Source organism: Manis javanica, chromosome X (genome assembly GCF_040802235.1).
Source record: "Manis javanica isolate MJ-LG chromosome X, MJ_LKY, whole genome shotgun sequence".
Classification (NCBI taxonomy): Eukaryota; Metazoa; Chordata; class Mammalia; order Pholidota; family Manidae; genus Manis; species Manis javanica.
Window position 1 is genome coordinate 85,694,836 of NC_133174.1, and position 14,906 is coordinate 85,709,741.

Consider the following 14,906-nt stretch of genomic DNA (forward strand, 5'->3'; position numbering starts at 1 on the left):
AATCAACTTGTCAAGACACAGAAAAAAAAAGAAATTATATTGTTTTTATGAAGAGTGAATTAAATGAAAAATGTATAATGGCTATTTTTTTGAATCTGCATTTATGTTTTTCAAGAGTGTTTTCTAGTCTTAATTACATAGGTTTTAGACATTTCTTAATAAGCTTACTCCTGTGTATTTCACTTGTCCACATTTATTTATTGTAATGAGGTTCTCTACTGATACATTGTCTATCTGTTATTGCTTATAATAAGAAGCTACTGACTTTTGTGTTTTGATTTTATAGTATCTGTAAAATTATTCTATTGTGTATAATAGTTTTTTCACTGAATTTTTGTTTATTTCATATGTAGATTTCTATCATCTACCAATAGAGATATTTTAACATTTCCCTTTTCTATTCTTATGCCAGGAATTCCATTGGCATTTGTAATTGTTTTGGCCAATAGCTGCAACATAACACAAATTCAAAGATTGTATGTGGATAGTGAAAACATTTTTTAATTAACTATTTTAGCAGGAAAAACTAGTGTACAATCATCATTCGTATAGTATGTTAGTATATGTATGTATGTGCAATGCTTGGAAAGCAACCATCAATTACTACTTCGTGAATGTTTTTAAAATAATAATAGGTGTTTAATTTGTAAAATGAATTACCTTAATCTAGAGATGTTGCATGACATTTTTCTTGATGCTTCTTCTCTATTAATATGATATATACCATCAATGGCTTTCCTAATTTTTAAACACATTTACTTTCTTGGAACACACACCTCACTCAGTTAAGATGTATATTTTTAAATACTGTTGGAAATTGTCGTTATTTTATTTTAAATATTTACATCAGTATTCATACATAAGATTGGTCCTCAGATTTTTTTCATGCAGTATTGTTTATTTTGCATTGTCATATTAACTTCATAGAGAATTTGTAAGTTTTCCATTTTTTCTATGCTCTGAAATAATTTAAGTATAAGTAGATTTAATTAGATTTAATAAAAATTCTCAGTGGATTCACATAACATATTTTTATATCTACAATGGGAGAAAACATAAATGTACAAAATTATAAATGATAATACAAGAGTAGGAATTTTGAAAAAATCAAAATGTCATATCAAACAATATTGAAAATAAATTTGAAAATTAAGTAAATTTGATTATTTCCAGAAAAATTTGACCCAAGTAGAAAAAAAACATCCTAATAGGCCAAATAACCATGAGAGAAAATACAGAACTTCCCCATCAGAATATATGAGGCCTAGATGGTTTTGAGAGAGTTCTATGAAACTTTAAAGAGTAAACAATCCAATCTACTTAAAGTATTTGGAGCATAGAAAAAAGAGTGTAAACTTCCAAATTTAACTTCAAGTATATTTAATCTTTGAATTTTATTTCTCTTTGGAAATGTTTTTTAATGGGAAAAGGTTTATTTTTGTATTTGTGTTTGTCTCTATGTTGGTTTTCTTTATATTGTTATTGCCTCTATGCAATTTATTGAAATATCTTAATATTCTATTTACTCTCATTGCAGATACTCTGATGACTTCATTGAATAATGTGGTTGAACAATTTCTAATGGTATATAGAATAAGGAATAATATATCTATCCTTGGAATAAACTTAATGCATCCATCTGATTCATTTCAGTTTCCAGTAGCACAGAAATATAAATTACCATCCAGGGGTTCTAGTGAGCAATGGTTGATATTGGGGATGGTGCTCATGAGAGTAGAACAGTAATATCTAGCATGCTGCTAGTAACATTTCCCAGGGGTTGATAACTACCTCAGATTCACCCAAAGCATAATGGTTAGGCTTGATGGTTTAGGATAAAAAGCTAGGGTGGGTAAATGCCAATAATCATAAAAGACATTGACTTAGTGGCTATGTGTTAAAATATAGTTCACCGGGCCAGGCCAATACCAGCAGTTATAGGTGAAGATGTGGACCACTAGGAACTCATATAACTTGTGGAAGTGAAGAAAATTTGGTGACGCTTAGTTAAATTAAACAAGAATATACCTACACAACCTTCACCCAAGCATCCTTCCTCTCTAAACTGTTACTCAGCCCCACCTCTGCAAGAAGAGCATCCTGGCATTATGAAGCAAGAGATGGTGTCAGAATTTGCACATTTTCATGTAAAGTCTCTAAATTCTATTGCAAAAACAAAACAAAACAAAATTAAGAGATATTAAATGATGGGTGGTACTAGACATTTGTTTGTGGTATTTTGGAAAGACAATATGCAGATATACAGAAGCCTGAGATTATTTAAAAGAAAGTGAGCCACTCCTTGAGATCTGGTCATAATCATTAATACTGAAGGTCTGTCTCCATCTTCTCTCCCAAACTGAGGTTGTTCCTGGGAAGCAGACATAGCTTGGACATGGTGGCTTACTTCAGATGAGGAAAATTTTGGGGGAGGTAGATGTAGATGTTTGTAGCAGCATCAGATTGAGTAGTGAGTGCTTCAGGGAATCTTCCATGGGAGAATATTAGTAACCCACATCATCCACTAAAATAACACCTGGCACTATTACTCTAAGGTTTTACCAGACCTAGGAAATCACTGTAAAGAAGAGAAGAACCTCTTCTTGGATTTCACATTTTTCCCCAAGGAGGCCTTCTGAAGGGTGTGTCTGGGGAATGAAAAATCTTGGAAGTCTCAATTCCCCAATTAGCATTTAGTAACCTCATCTGAAAAACCGAAACAATTTTAAGTAATCTGATACTCCTTACATTCCTTAGCCTTTTGTATCTCCTCTAATTTCACTGCTATTATACTTTTGGTATGCAATCACTCCACCACCATGCCCAGCACATAATCATGCTGTCCAAACTTTATTTTTTTCTTCCTATTCTATAATCCAAGGCAGGTGAATGTTTTGGCTGTTGGCAAAGAAGCTGGTTGCAGTCTACAAAATAGATTAGGAATAATGCAAATAAAAACAAAAAAATAATAACACAATCAGTTTGAGTTTTTCTGAAGTCAACATTTGTGCCTTGGGGTGATGACACAGATGTTCTCTCCTTGACCTATTATTCAGTTCCTATTATTATGCTATAATAATGAAGAAGAACATGAAATTTAGGAAGCATGTGGTATTTGTTTGATATTTTAATGAACTTTATTTGAAATAATGGAAAGTCTGTCCCACAGCAGAAATGTCAAAAACAGGTCCTGAGTGAAAATTAAACACTACATTGGAAATTACTGCACAGAAACAGAATTGAGCATTTCACTTTCTGCACACATATTTTGCATAATTTAAAGATGGAAGGAATGTGCGTATGATCTAGAAGCTGGGATGGTTTAGAAAGATTTTTTTGGCATTTTCAAATAAACTTGCTGGAATAATTTGGCATTTATTATTATTATTTTTTGTATCTCCAAGAGTGAATCTTAGGATCTACTTGATCCTCCAAGCTTGGAAAATCTTCAGAGCTATTCCTATAAGGGATCTGTTGAGTGTAGTTTGCAGCACAAGGAACATCTTTTACTGCAGAACTATTGAATGAAGCATAGGTTAAATTTCAGAGTGACCTTCTATACATGCTTCTTCTGAGACTCAATCCTTTTGATAACAGCTAGATAATGTTTTTCAAGACTGAGGATGTGATCAACTGCTTTTGTGACTTTATCAGGGACTCCAGTCACAGTAACAATGTTTGGATCTGAGGCTCCTTTTGGAGGGAAGTGGATGACCACTTGGAATTGATTGTTTATTTTTTGAATGGATTTTCCATTGAATCCAATAATGTGGCCATAAACACGATGGTTTAGTGGGATTTGTTTGGTAACTGTTTTTTCAAACTTACGCATTATTTTCATTATTGAATTCCGGGCAGCAATGGCATTTTCTTCATATCCAATGACGGTGATTTGGTCTTGCATCTCATTGTTCCCTTTACTTGGAAATTTTATAGTTACATCATGCTCTAAGCAAATCCGAGTAATAACAAAACCATTTCGACCAATGATCATGGGGTAGTATTTGGGGTCCATTGTGAACTGAAGTTTAAAATTTCTTAATGCTTGATCTTCTACTTCAGCTTGTAAAGCCTTGACTTGTTCTTGTAATCTAGCTTTGGCTTGGTGTACATTAGCAGCAAGGCAAGTGATGGAAATGGTATCAGACTCTAATCCAAATACTAGTATCTGTATATGAACTTTAAATTCATCCATTATCTTGTGTATTCCACTTTCTTCCTGACCAATGATGTAATGGCGTAAGTCAAAGGGCACATCTACTTCAACAATAAGAGGAATTAGAGCCTCAAGGGCTTCCATAGCTGCTTTGCACTTTTCCTTTTGCCCTGATATAACTATGCTGTCACATTTCCTCTGGGAAATAGAAACTACTTCTGTAGTGCTCTTTTCCCTAACTTCTTCATTTTCTCATACAGTTTTCTCTATATTAATAGAATGGATCTCCTCACTGTCTGAGAATTTGATTTGAACATTATAATCTCTAGCAATTTGTTGGATTTGAGAATACATTGGTCCCATGACAAAATAATGGAACTTCTGGGGAATAACATATTCTGTTGTGACTTGGTTGTCAATGACAGCAAGAATCTCCTGGATGTATTTCTTGGCTGCTTCTACACAAGCCTTTGCTCCTTTGAAGGTGATTTTGTTCCTCAGTTTTCCTGACCATGAAAAGTTAATAATCACACCACCACACTCCTCAGAAATCTTCTGTAAAACCTGGCCTCTTTACATAAAAAGGTGATGATGGTACATAGGATTTATCAGTATGTTGTCCTCTACCACATTATCTAGGTTTGTAATTAGAGCCTCTAGTTCCTTTTGTGCATCTTTAACAGACTTCTCTGACCCTATGATAGTTAACAAATCATTATCCTTGTCACCAGGAACAGGGAAAATGATGCATGCTCCAGTCTCTTCACAGATTTTGGGAATATCGCCACCATTTTTATTCATGAGGAATTTATGACATTGTGATTTGGCATGAAGAATTAGAGCATAGTTCTTGGTTTCTTTTTCTTCTGCTAATTGTAGCAGCTTTTTCTTGGCCCTCTCAACGTTTTGGGCTGGGCCCCTAATAATAACTCTTTGAAGGCCTGAGTTGTCTTTTGGAAAGTGGATGTGGATCTTTCTACATTCCTCCATGATTGAACCGATCAAACAATCTTTAGAATCAGTAAGGGATTCATGTAGATTGGAAGGAATAGAAATTTCCACTTCTGAAAAATTTGTTATACTTTTCTGAATTGAACGAATCCAGTCACAAGCTATTTCACAATCTGCTGGCTTTCCACTGATGACAATATTTTCTGAGCTGCTACTTGCTGACGGAACTTGAATTTTGGTGTTGTTTGCTGAACAGATTTTTTTGATGTTGGCATCTCCTCTTCCAATGATATTTTTGTGAAGCATTTTAAATATGGGAATAGTTATGGAAAAGTTACTTTCTACAATGTCTCTCACCAAATTATCCAAATATTGTGTGCATTTTTCTAATTCATATTTTGGCCCCCTCAAATGGATAATGTCACTTTTCTGTGCTGGGTCAGGAAAATCAATAATAACCTCTGGGAATTTCTTACGGATGTCTTGGATCTGTTCACCTCCCCACCCAATGACTGCTTGGTGATATCTTTGCTCAATAACTAAGTCTTTGGTGTGCTCATTTTTGAAATCAGAAGCAAGTTCTAGAATTTCTCTCTTTGCCTGTTGGACATCCTGAGATTCTCCCTCAATTCTGATCAAGTTGTTCTTTTCATTTTCATGCGAGATTACCACAGAAACTTTATTTCTGTCTTTACGGTTTATGATAGCACCATTATTCCTTATCAGGTGCTTGTAAAACTTATAGTCAACAATGACCTCTGCATAATCCATTCTGTTAATTAGATAATCAACTATGGCTTCAATTTGTTCTTGAGCATAATACATATCTTTTGTTGGTCCTTCTATTGTAATTTTATCTCCACTAGTAAACTCTATATGAACTTTCAGCAGGCTCTGAGTGGTTTTGGATATATTATGACCTTTCTCACCAAAAATAAATTTGTGAAGCCAGCAGGGTACAGAAATAGATGAATCAGTGTAAAGCATGGTCTTTGAATGGGCTTCAATACATGCCTTCCTTAAATTTTCAGGCTCAACTTGATGTGTCACAGGATTTAATATGCTTTCTGCAGGTGAAGCATCTATTGAAATTCCAGTTCTTTCCAGTATCTCCTGAATGGAATTGCTTGTGGGACCTATGGTACACTTGTGCTTGAAGTTGATCTCTATATTTATGGTTGCTGTTTCTTTTTAGTATTCTCATGAATCTCCTTTACAAAAGCCTGACCCTGATCCAGTTGTTTTGTTCCAGTAAAGCCATCTGTTAGTATCTGATAGGCATTAGGTGGTGGAATGTATATGCATGCTTCCCTTTCCCATTCTTCTTTGTTCAAAGGTATTTTGTGCTGTCTAACATTAAAAGAATGATAATGCCTTTTCCACATCTAACCTCTCTATAGCACACTTGTCTTGTTCAGCAGGTGTCAGTAAGACTTCATGTGGAGCCTTCTTCATGACCACTTTGGTGCCAACAATATTGATCCAGTTATTGTGGTTATCTGGGCATAAGATCTGGATATTGGTTGCAGTTTTTTGTTCCAAGCCTTGTACAGGTTTGCCTATAATTAAGCCACGATATTCCTTGGGAATATAAACTACAGTTAAAACTTGTTTCTGAAAACATGCAAAAATCTCCTTCTGAGCTTTAAAAACAGTTTCTTCCTTACCAAAAACTGTAAAGTAGAGGCCTTGGTCTTTGACAAAAGTTAATTCTAGGTTGGCACCAGTCCTTTTCATGATGTCTAGACAGAATTTTGCTTGTCCATATTCACCAAACTGATCCACATACTGTTTCTCCTCAAGAGGCACATAAAAGACTTGAGTGATGACTGATGTTATGATGGGTTGACTGTTATTGCTTGAAGATTCAGCAGGTTCTTGAGCATTTTGCAAGTAATTTGTTTTCTTTGGAAGTTGAGTGAATTTATCTTTGTAGGTTGGAGTCCCAAGATACCCTTCTGAATTTAAAGCAGTGACATAATTCTCTTTTTTAACATATCTACATTGATGCTCAGTTAAATTTTCTTTGGAACTCATTTTTGATTTTCAACTACTTACAATTAAGATGTATTGCAGCTAAATGGTCAGAAACCAGAACATCTGTCTTGTAGCTGCCTTTTTGCATATTACTGTATGGGAAAAATAAACATTTTAAAGATGTAGTTCCTTTCCAAATATATCTATAAATTAATCAATTAAAAAATGAAATCCTAATATTTATACAATTTGACAAAAACGTAAGGTTAATTTATTCTACTCTTATGAGAGTTGTTTAAATTATGGGGACTATGAGGAAACAGCCACCATTTTTCAAAGAGGAGAAAATATTCTTTGATTACTGTCATCAGACTCATCAACCCTCATTTTGCCTAAGTGAGTACCATCATTTTTTGACCCTTAGTACTAATGGCTGAAAATTACTTTTGGAATAATATAATTCTCTAGTTTTCAATGATAACATGTTCTCCAGGGTTTCCTATTTTTCCTAAAAGATTTATTCAATAATAATTTATATACTATAAAATTCACAGTTTATGCATGAAATTCAATGATTTTTAGTTAATTTATAGTGCTGTAAAACCATCACAACAACCAGTTTTAGAACATTTCTATCACTCCAAAGAGATCCATCATGCTCATTTGCATGCAATCTGTTTCCATTTTCTCTATAGACTTACCTTTTCTGGACCTTTCATAGATATATTTTCATATAGTACATAGAATCTTTTGTACCTTGATTTTTTACCTTAACATAATGTTTTTGAGGTTCAACCATGTTATAATATATATCAGTAATGTATTTCTGCTTACTTATTGCTGAATAATATTCTCGTTCTATTTATCTTTACGTTAATGACTGATCTGACTCAATCTCCGTTCTTGGTTACAAGACCTCCATTGTGACTCTACACTAACTCTACAGGGTGCTCATTTGGACTCCATTATCTATTTATATTTTTCCATATGTCATGTAATTTAGACTCATAACTTTGATAGACTGATGATTCTCAAATCTAACACCTAGTCCTGAGCTGCTATGTGTATATGTAAAAATATCATTACTTGAATGTCTATTAGTCCTTTCAAAGTTGATACATTGAGTGAATTCTTTTATCCTCAGAATTTCTCCTCTTGTAACATTCTGAAACTCAGAAAATGGCACCTGACTTTCCTTCTGTTGCTGAAGCCAAGTACTTGGTACCTCTCTCACTTCTCACTTTCCCTCATATAACACATACAAAGTAAGAGCATTCCTGTTAATTTATATACGAGTTTTACCTCTCCTTTTCAATCTACATTTCTAGTCTGATCCAGCATGTCAATACTGTCACAAGCATTGAAATGCTATACCACTCCTATTCTTGTCCCCTTATGGCTTATTCTCCACAAAACATTCAAATAAAAGCATCATGGTGGCATAGGGCATTCCTCCTTTTTGTCTACCTTTTTTTTTTATTTTTTTTTATTTTTATTTTTACTTTTTGTCTACCTTTTTAAACAATGACTTAGACATCCATCCACAAACAAAAGTATATTTGTGGGACCTGTGGAATGCAGAATCCTACACCAAGGGACCCAGGAAGAACCTCACCCACCTGTGCATCTGGAAAGAGGTAGACAGACTTTGGTATGGGCTGTGGAACCAGCAGAGTTAGCAAACTTACCCAACCCCTCTCATCAGCCAGGAAAAAGACCTGGAGAGTGCTGACCTGGTCTGATACCCCACAGATGAGAGAGAGAATCTGGAGAAATAAAGCTTTCCTATGGGGACTTTCAAGCATGCTATTGTAGCAAGGAGTAGAAAACGTTTGGACACAGCAGAGATGAAGATAGGAATATCTTTTCTAGTACCATTCACTACCCAATCAGGGTAACACTTCACAGAGGCTGAACTATCAGGCAGTGACAATCTCTCACAGAGGAGAAGGAGAGCACTGACTAAAAAATGATGACTATGAAAAACATACAAACTACCAGGACTAGAATTGGAGGAAAGAAAATCTGAATAAGCCAATAATATGTGAAGAGACTGAATCAGTAACTAAAAACCTCCTAACACAGAAAAACCCAGGACCAGATTGCTTCATTGGTGAATCATACCATACATTTAAATAATTAACACCATTCTTAACGTCTTCAAAATAAGGAATTTACACTTCCAAATATTTTACAAGGCCAGAATAACCATGATACCAAAAGCAGATAAAGATACTACAACCAAAGAAAACTGTAGGCTAATATCCATGATGAATATAGATGCAAATATTCTCAACAAAATTTTAGCAAACCAAATTCAGTAACTCATTTAAAGGATTGTACACCATTACCAAGTGGAATTTGTCCCTGGGATGCAATGCTGGTTCAATATACATAAATCAATCAATGTAATATACCATATTAATAAATGAAGTGTAAAAATCAGTTGATCATCTCAATAGATGCAGTAAAATCTTTCAAAAAGATACAATGTTCTTTCAATTAAAACCCTCAACAAATTGGGTATAGAAGAAACATTACTTAACTTAATAAAAGCTGTATATGATGAATCTACAGTTAAAATTATACTCAATTGTGAGAAATTTAAAGCTTTTCCTCTAAGGTCAGGTATAAGACAAAGGTGATGACTCTCACTACTCTTATTAAATACACCACTGTAAGACCTAGAAGGAAAAATTAGGCAAGAAAAAGAAATAAGAGGCATCCAAATTAAATAGAAAGAAATAAGGTTGTCATTATTTTCAGATTATAGAAAATCTAAGACTTAAAAGTTGAACTACTCGGCAATTTCAGTATTTTCAGGATATAAAACCGACATGTAGAAATCAGTTGTATTTATGTACACTAACAAGGAAATATCTGGAAAAGAAATAAAGAAACCTATCCCATTTAAAACAGTATCTAAAACAATTTAGGAATACAATTGGCCAAAGATCTAAAAGATCTGTATAAAGGAAAATACAAGCCACTGATGAAAGAAATGGAAGACACAAACAAATGGTAAGATATCCCATGTTCATTGATCAGACAATTAATGTTAAAATGCCCATACTACCCAAAGCCATTTTTACAGATTCAATATAATCCCTATCAAAATTCCAGTGGAATTTTCCACAGAAATGGCAAAATATAATCCTAAGATTGTTATGGAACCACAAAAGATCCTGAATAGTAAAGCAATCCTGAGAAAGAAGGACAAAGTCAGAGGCATCACACTTCCTAATTTCAAACTGTACTACAAAACTACAGGATTGGTATAAAACTAGACATATATACCAATGGAGCAGAATAGAGAGCTCAGAAATAAACCCCTTATTATACAGTCAACTAATACTTGTTAAGGAGCCCAGAACCCTCAATGAGGAAAGAATAGTCTCTGTAACAAATGGTATTGGGGAAACAGTATATCCATATTTGGAAGAATGAAAGTGGGCTCCTATCTTACAGCACACAGAAAAAGTAACTCAAAATGGATTAAAGAACTAAACATAAGACTTGATACCCTAAAACTACAAGAACACAATAGGAAATAAGTTACTTGATATTGATCTTGGCAATGATGTTTTGGTTATGACATCAAAAGCACATGCAACAAAAGCAAAAATCAGTATGCTAGACTGTATCAAACTAAATAGCTTCTGCTCAGCCAAAGGAACAATAAAAAAATGAAAAAGCAGCTTATTAAATTGGAGAGTATACTTGGAAACTATATATCAGACAAAGGGTTAAAATCCAAAATATATAAAGAACTCATACAACTCAATAACAAAAAAAATCCAATTAAAATGGGCAGAGGAACTAAATACTCTTCCAAAGATATCCAAATGGCCAACAGCTACATGAAGAGATCCAACATCACTAATCACCAGGGAAATGCAAATCAAAACCACAATAAGATATCATCTCATACCTGTTAGAAGGGCTATCATCAAGAAGAGAAGAGAGAAATTTTACAAGAATGTGGAAAAAAAAAGAACTCTTGTACACTGTTGTTAGGAATGCAAATTAGTTCAATTACTAAGGCAAAAGGTACAGAAGTTCCTCAAAAACTAAAAATAGAACTACCATATGAACCAACAATTTCACTTCTGAGTATATATTCAAATGAAATGAAAACAGCATATTGAAGCAAATGTGCATTCCATGTTTATTGCGGCATTATTATCCATAGCCAAAATATTGAAATAACTAAAGTGTCTGTCAATAGATGAATGGATAAAGAAGCTGCAATATATATTAATTATTCAGCCATGAGAAAAGAAGAAATCCTGCCATTTTCAACAACATGCATGGTCCTTGAGAGCATTATGCTATGTGAGGTAAGTCAGACAGAGATAAGTAAACATATGAGATCACTTATATGTGGAATCTAAAAAATATGAACTTATAAAAACAGAGTACAATGGTGTTACCAGAGTTTGAGGGGAGTGGAGAATTGGGGATATGCTGTTTAGGAGTACAAACTTGGAACTAGTAGATATTAAATCCTGGAGGCCTAATTCACTGCATAGTGATTATTGATAAAAGCACTGTGTTATACTAACACTGATTATGATACCACACTGGTTGTTAATACTTACACTAAGAGACTACATCTTAATTTTTCCCACCAAAAATAACAAATTATAATTATGTGATATGCTAGAGGTATTAGTTAATGCTATGGTGGTAATCATATTGCAATATATAAATATCATGTTAACATAGTGTACACTTAAAACATACTTAATGGTACATATCTGTTACATCTCAATGCAAATAAATCTTATGATAAAAAAGCAGCCAAATACATTTGATAAGACATGAATAAACTCATACTCTTTTCCTCAATACCAGATTCTAGCAAATTCCCATTGCAATTAGAATAAAATAAAAATACTAATTGAAACTGTATGAAATTCCCAATATTTGACTGTTTTCACCTAATAGGTATTTGACCTAATTCTTTTTTTTTTTTACTTTGGCTTATTTGGCTCTTTAGGATGTGATTCCTTTCAACCTCAATGATTTCAGCTACCATTTTCTACTCATTCACTATACAGCTGTTACATTGGTCCATCTATTTCTTGGCCACGTCTTATACAATTACTCTTCTAAACCTAGCATTTGCTAGTTTTTTAATTTGTAAACCTCTTTTTTCAGGTTCTTCTTTATTTACTTCCTTTCATCATTCAATTCAAACATCATATGAACTCAGATTTCATCTCCTAAAAGAGTACTTTTCTGCCTGGTCTGATGAAATAAACTCTCCACTCTTTCACATTGGTTTCTTCACTCTTATTGTCTCCACTGACAGAATCTTGTCTCTATGCCTCCTAACACATACTTACACACACAGTGGGATGTAAACTCCTTAATTTAAAAAATCTGGCTCATTCATTGTTGTATTTGCATTGCCTAGCAGGGTGTATGCCATGCTCCAAGTACTAAAAGAATGTTTTGTATTTTTTTGATATTTTAATATCAAACCGAAAAAGCCAGAAGAAAACAACAAAATAATATTTTACAGAACACAAAATGACACTTTAAAAATCAATACAGTTGACACAAGGAAAATAGGTGATGGATGTGAGCAAAAGGGAAAATGTTAATGATCAACGGACAAAAATTAACTCAGATTCTCTAATATTTAGGAATACACAAATACAATATCCATAATAGTACTATCCTACAATATTAGCAAATATTATAAAGTTTAACCACACTAAGTTTTGACTAGGATGATTCTTACACTCAATTAGTGTATTTATATTGTTGCTAACCTGTACAAAATCGTTCATAGAACTATACCAGTTCATGAACCACATTTAGATTAGTGATAGACCGGGATGTGGGAAAAGGCATACTTACGTAAATGTCAATTGTTAGATTCAGTTTTTGGAGTGATTTGTCAATACATAATGACTTATTCACAATCTTTACTTCAGGGTTAAATTTGTGAGAAACATATCTTTTTCATTCAGGGAATATTTATAAGGAAACTCATATCAGAACTGTTCCATTAATAATCAATTTAAGACCAAATATATAATAACAAATAAAATAGATGTTTACATATTTGTGATATATTAATCCATTCAATGGAATACTGACTTTGTGATGAAATAGATTGATATATATCTACATATAGATACTAATAACAAAATATTAAGTTAAAATGTTTTATAATTTTTATACCATCTCTATATTTAAAATAACATTTAAATCCTTAATGATGTTATAAATCATAAATATTTTGTGGATTTTGGATATGCATAGTAAGGTCCTTAGGATGTATGTAAAAACATTAAACTAATGGATTTGGCATCAGGGATGGGATTAAATGGCACTACATTTTTAGAATATCAAGTGAAGCTTTAATCAGTCCAGTTATCTGTCCAAATCAATATTTAATGGGAGTTTTTGCACTCAGAACTTCATGAGGGACATATAAATATTGATAATAAATGACTAGGGCTCATATATTTTGAAATTAATCACTTATATGTTATTACATATAGTTAAAAAAAGTGAACTGTAACAAATGGGCTTACTCAGGGTTGTGAAATGTTATTCATTAAGAATTTTCAGTTGTAAGAATAACCTCTCTGTTTTTGTGACTGCCTGATATGTCTCAGATTACTCTCCTTTCATGTAGATTCTCAAGAACCCTATATCAGCTTTGGCTTTAATATAAATGTAAATATTTTGAAATGAGCGAAATTTATGATATCAAAATTTGCTGGATGTATCTAAAACAAGGATTAAAAGGAAATTTATAGCCTTAAATGCCTACATTAGAAATGAAAGTCTCAAATCAGTGATCTAGTCTTCCATCTTAAGAAACTAGGAAAAGAACCCAAATGAAAAAAAAGAAAGCAAACAATAAGGGGTACAAATATTTTAAAGAGAGAACAGAAAAACAATACTGAAAATCAACAAAATCAAAAGGTTTGTTAAAAAATAATAAAACATAAAACCCTAGTCAGATTGAAAAATAAAATAAGAAGACACAATTTAGCAATATCTACCATGAGAGCGGGGGCATTACAACAAAGTCCTCATTAATGAAAAAGATCACAAGTTAATATTTTAAAACTCTCTTTTTTAGGGCTATTTAAATATGCCTGGGGGAAGAAAACATCTACAGGATGTTCTTAATTATACTAGAAAAAGTCATTGATTAAGGAATTTAGAAAATAATCAGTTTTAAAAAATTAAACAAATTATCTTATTTCAGGTCTTCAAAGCATCCAGTAAAAATATATAGCGAACATTATTTCCTAATTAACTGGACATTAGAACACTTACCCTGCAGATTACCTAAAATGATATTGAAGTACAGATGGTCCACTAAACATACTTGGGAAATAACTCTTTGAAGGATTTACCATGAATGAAAATATGTAATATGTGTGAGTGGAGGAGAGGAGGCTATTCCAAGGTCCTTGTTTTCCTTAACAGACACTGTACCTTCAAATATTTAATATTTTCTCATGGTTAAAACACTGGCTATAAGTACAGTATAGTATTTAGAAACATATGGTTTTTAAAATATGGTTACAGTATGGTTATTTATCAAGTGGAGGTAAGTATTTCTATTCAATTTTTTAAAAATTAACCATGCTTGATTTGTTCTGTCAAGAGTAATGAAGATTTTCTAAACAAACTTTCTTGCAAAAATAAGTTTCAAGCAGAAGAGCAATAACAAAATGTTTTCTTAAGAAATGTTTAATATATTCCATTATCTTACCTTTTCTACACGTCCAGTCATCTTCAGTGACTTTTCAATTGGTAAACTTCCGGAAGCACAAACATACCT

The 14,906-nt window shown here is 32.9% G+C and overlaps 1 pseudogene; it reads right to left on the reverse strand.

The window, feature by feature from the left end:
* Nucleotides 1–6,427: 6,427 nt before the first annotated feature.
* On the reverse strand, nucleotides 6,428–7,144 carry LOC108400608 (vigilin pseudogene; annotated as a pseudogene).
* Nucleotides 7,145–14,906: the final 7,762 nt, after the last annotated feature.